At 40.1% G+C, this 5,524-nt stretch overlaps 1 non-coding gene across 1 annotated transcript; it reads right to left on the bottom strand.

The window, feature by feature from the left end:
* Window positions 1–3,759: 3,759 nt before the first annotated feature.
* Trnai-aau lies at window positions 3,760–3,833 on the bottom strand. Its single transcript has one exon. It is a non-coding gene; the product is annotated as a tRNA-Ile (tRNA).
* Window positions 3,834–5,524: the final 1,691 nt, after the last annotated feature.

Here is a 5,524-nt window from a genome sequence, read left to right as displayed (position 1 = left end):
TCTCTGAAGAAATGTCGAAAAGAAACAACATCGGTCCTCAGAGACTGGTCACAGGTCTCAGGATAATAAGAGCGGCGTAATTTTCCTTCAGTATACTCATTATTGAGATAAATCCCCGAGACCATAATCTCGGAGGTTGAGAATAGTCGCTGATGGATACATAACCGAGTTGAATCTCGAGATCATTGCAAGAGATAAGGTCATCTGTGGACACGTAGCTTAACGAACCGTGTCAGACCGATAAGAAATGGAATAAATGACGATAAGTAAATGAGACACGGTGACCTGCTCTGCTATTGCACGTGACGTCATCACATTTTCAGCGGCAGGGTCAAGGACGTCGATTTTTCGCCGCGAAAAGTTTGAGAAGAAGGTGACTGAACGGAAAACGGAAAAATACGGATATTTTTTTTAACTCTAACACTGTCGAAAATGAAAAAAATGGCAAACGACCCCATTACGAATTCCACTCGCGTTTCATCGTGGGGTGATATGACGCAGCGAAGTGGTTTCTTTGAATCTCTGTTGGCAGGAGAACGTCCTCAAGGGATAGCTGCATGCATACATTACACGCTCTCGATGCTTATAAAAATGCAAATGCGATCGCTGCCGTATCCTCGCGTGGAATCGGTCGGATTTGAAAATGAACAATCTGGTCGATTCGTTTTCCTTCCCATCAGGCTTGTATTCATTCCACTGTGAATGAGGTACCTCGAATTGCTTCTACCGTTACGATGCTCTTGCGAAATCATTTTTTGTCGCTTATGATTTCCGTTGGTGAAATAAGCTACAGAACCAGAGGCACGACAACGCCTTGAATAATATTTTGCGTGTTTTTACGACTTTTAAGGCTCGAAGAAAATGAGTAAAATGCGGAGAGGGGCAAGCTAACCTTATATTTGTACGCTATCGTCGAATATATTCTCGATGTGTATCTAAACGGCATCGTTTTGCGGAATCTTTCCCTTGCTCAAGTTGCGGAGATGAGCAGGAAGTATACAGTCAAATTATGCAGGTTGGGACGATGGTGAAAGTAATATTCCACATTCCTTAGGCTAAATGGAAATCCTTTATATATGCAGCGTTATGAGGCCAAAAAATTCAAACAACATATTTGCATATCTCAACTCATCTAAATTAGTATTTTATTGCTTTTCCTTCTCTCAAATGCTTGTAGCAATGTCGAAAATGCATCTCAAGTAGCTCTGAATCTAAGTCACTACGAATGTACAAATTAGTCGAGTAGTTCGACGAGATATGACAAGATTATTTGTATCTTGAAGTTTATGCTATAGATTTGGATACCTCAGGATAGGGGAACAGCATATAAACTCCAAAAGTGTATACTCCATTCGCAAATGAGTTGAAAATAGTACAGGTCTTGTGAAATGGTAATAATGATAATAATGTTAGGGTAACATTTTTAAAACTTATGCGTCTGAAACATAACTTATTATTTCAAGTGTGTAACATGGCAGAACTGACAATAAAATTGGGTCAAATTCTATGCGATTATTCCTTGATTTGAAATTCCCGGTTCTCAGTTTTTTTTAGAATAATGGAATGTACTCAAATTAGTCCAATTTCTCGCCTGCCCTATGTTATTTTAAAACGACTCTTGCGCTAAGAGGACAGCTGAATATTGTTTAGAGTCAGTTGGAAACCTTACTATTTTACTGTAATTTTTTATCACACCCTTTACATTTCATGAATTTCCTTAACCATCCATTAATTTCATAGAGCGATGATTAGCATGCATATATTATTTTAAATAACCTCTATTAACTGCTCGTTGGCTCTCGAAATTACAGCTTTTAATTTTGGTTAGTGCATGGAGGTGTTTTCTTCTTTCAATAGTGGTGCGTTACTTCTTCGTCCTTGCTATGTCCCTCGCCGCATCTATATCAGTGGATATGCTTCTTATCCGTTCAATACATGCCACTTTTAATCTTCACTACTTAACTAACTACTTTATCTTCAGGAGATGCAGTTTTGGCCGCCATTTAAGACAGATAGACCTCAGTTTTGATATTTTTATTTTTAAGCCGTTTTTTCCATAATTTGTCACATTATTTTACATTACTGCGTGAGGAATATTGTTATACAACTAGCTGGTATCAGTATGGACATGCAAATTTAAAAAGCCCAACCAAAATTGGGCTTTTACTTTTGCAAGTTTATTTTATATGTTTAGTGTAAGCTCCACACACTATTTCATTTTTTTAGTTACTATCTCGTGAGTGATTGAAAGAAAATAAGTTCCACAAGGCTCTTTGCTAGGCAAAGATGGAGGTTGGGAAGTTACAAGGCTGACAGGGGGGTAATACACGGAAATCAAGCTAAACACTATGAATCAAAACAATCGCGCAGCTCACTCACTCTCCTAGCAGATTTGTTCTAAGGAAATTACCGCGTTGGTCTCCATAACACACACATTAGGGTTTGCGAAGCTTCCGCTTACGCCAGTGACCCACTCACAGACAAGAAACCGACAAAATTATAAAATTAGAAAAATTACGCTCACAATCATGCACCTCGTGGATATGCTCTATTTTTCTAATTTTCTAATTTTGTCTGCTTCTTGCCACCCACTTCCAACAACTTCTAACCACTCACCTTTGCCCAGCAAAGACTACGGCCTTGTGGAATTCCATTTCTTTTAACTGTTCAGCAGCCGTAGATCGTTCAATCACCTATGCTATCTCGCAGAGGCGCCGACTTCATGGGGCCTGAGGGGGCCTGAGTCCCCTCAAAAATTCGGAAGTAATGAGTCAGGCTTGTAGGTTTTCCCCGGGTGTCCAGATATCGAGATTCGAGTTATCAGGGTTCTAATGTTGTTCATATCACTCTTCTAAAATGCTTAAAATAACTTAAAACTCACTACTTACAAAATTACCCGGGGCAAGATCCCCGGTTTGGCCCCCCCCCAATATTTTTTGCAAGTTGGCATCCCTGCTATCTCGTGAGTTTGAAGACCAGAAAACTGAGCATACATGCGCGTAGCCAGGCGGTGGCATATCTAGCCTTGAGTACCTTTGATTCATTGAGTCACTCAGTTAGACAGTGATGCAACGCGAATTTTTGTTTTTATAGGTGAGGGCAAAATCCTCCCCGGACTAAGTCTGAGGATTTTGAAACTCGTGGTAGCATGGCATATTCTTTACTCGCGGCCACACGCACACCGAGGCCTTTACGTGAGGATTTTAAAAGGCTTCATGCGGGGTTCGAACACGGGACCCTTCGGTCAGGAATTTAGCGCAGCTCTCACTTACCTTCTCAATCCTTAATAGTTGCAATAAAATTATATTTCATGGTGAACACTAACGAGGCATTCATTGATTTCCTCCATGAAGCCTTAATTTAATGCGACTTATTCATTACACAAGGCTTTTCCCCGAGTATAAAAGTACGATATTACCTGGTAAAAATTGTCAATGAGATCGACATAGTTACACTTCACGAGTTGAGGCGGGCTTATACAAAATATTAGCGTTGACTGTTAGAGCCATCTATCATTCTTTTGAAGAACTAAAAGCAAACTGCCACACAAACTGTGTTGAAACAGAATGGAGTGATTTCTTAACTGCCTCGAAATTTTTTCAGGGGGTTGAATTCTCCATTCAATGCATTTGGCAAGCCCTTCTTTTTCATCCTAATAATTCCTTATTGAAAAAAAGTACATTGTGAAGTTATTGTTCTAGAGCGATCACGAAACACTATGCAATGGCTTACTCGGCACTTTATCACAGGAAAAAAATGTGACCCATGAGGGGATCGAACCCGCGACCTTCGCGTTATTAGCACGACGCTCTAACCAACTGAGCTAATGGGCCGCTTCACCATTTAAAAAAATTGTAACTAAATTTAGTTCACTTTACAAACTTTCACTTGATATTATAATTATTTATGGTAGTCAACATGTTCCCCTGTACTGCAGCATCATAAGGACTAGTATACGTATATGGTTACCACGGTATGGAGGATTTTTAATTATTCTCTTAACGACGGTAACAATGTTTCGTTCACAGTCCTGATGATGCTGCGTTGCATAAAACATGTGTTGACTAGAAAACATTATTTGTATAGTGAGTTCAATTTCGCAAAGTTAAATTACTTTTCTGAAGCGTATTCTCATTTAAAACATACCTACGTAATCATCCTAAAATATGCAGGGTACATGGAGTAGGCTTGGACAGTGGGGTAGCCAGGAATTTTTTTCGGGGGGTGGTCCAAAATCAGGGGGGATTTTTTTTTTTTAATCAGAGCTGTTGGTAGAGGGTTTTAAACTTATGTTAACACTTATAGTACTCGAAAAAAAATTAAAGAAATATTTTGAAAATTCATGATTTTTCATTATTTTGTTTTCTTTTCTTTTATGAAGCAAGGTAATTGTGTTTTTATATTTGTGGCGTAGAGAGAGGGGGGACAAAATGCATTTGGATCCGAAAATATCCGATCCAAAAGATCCGGCTCCGAAAATCAAGGATCCGATCCGATTCCGAATCCGAAAAAAAATCCTGGATCCGTCCATACATAATTTTAACGTTAATGAAATGAAAAACTTTGCTATATTCCACCAATTTATTTTAAGGTAAGAGTAGCTTCGACACAGTGGCGTCATCATCAGGCACTAACTCCTGCCTAGAAATGTCCACCCCTTCCACCTACCTTCTTCCTCCCTCATGACCTGGATCAAAAATAAGGACCATGCCTTTGATGATTCGACTCTTTGTACCTGATGATAACGCCGCTTTGTAGAAAATATTCGCACCTTAAAATAAATTGGTGGAATACGATATGTTTTTCATTTCATTGACGTTAGAGTGGTATCTCGTTTTCTTCAAGCAATTGATAGCACAAGTTTAAAACGAGTGATCAGTCACCAAATGCGACTAGTTGAGTGGTAATAGTAAAAATAGACGCCTTTATTCGGGCGTAGTTGAGACTAAAGAGACTTCCACCTAACCCCTAGTTAGCATCATTTCATACATATAAAGGTAAATAAACATTAAGCATAGAAAAATATAGATTAAAAAAATATACTATTAGTGAAATGTCAAACAAGGTAAACAAGTAGATATATGCGAAAAGTCTGTCTAAAAATATTTCGTTTTTAGGGAAAGTACATGAGGATAAGGGAGTAATATCCTTCAGCGAGATAAACCCACTGCAGGAAAACGCCCACACAGGAAGGGGGCGTGAAATACCGGTAAATACCTACTGAATGTGAGTGAAAACTATTGCTATGATACATGGGTGGTATGCATTCCCGTGCAACTTTCCCCCCTCTATATAGCTACTTCTCCACCGCCAACACATCCAGTGGTAGCCCCCGCCGTAGAGTTTGCTCACGATTCCTCGGAAGAGATGCTCCACCCTCCAATCCCCTCGGGCTTAACCCCTTCCTCAGCCCCGAGCGGACGATCCGAGCCGCCGCCGTGCACGCTCGTGTGGTTTTTACGGTCACGCGGTGACCTTCGCGCAGTGGCGGCCTCTCTGGGCGGAGGGAAGAAGGAAGCGCGGC

The sequence above is a fragment of the Ischnura elegans genome, chromosome 5 (genome assembly GCF_921293095.1).
Source record: "Ischnura elegans chromosome 5, ioIscEleg1.1, whole genome shotgun sequence".
Lineage (NCBI taxonomy): Eukaryota > Metazoa > Arthropoda > Insecta > Odonata > Coenagrionidae > Ischnura > Ischnura elegans.
Note: the sequence above shows the minus strand (reverse complement) of the source record. Positions and strands in the feature narration are given on the sequence as shown.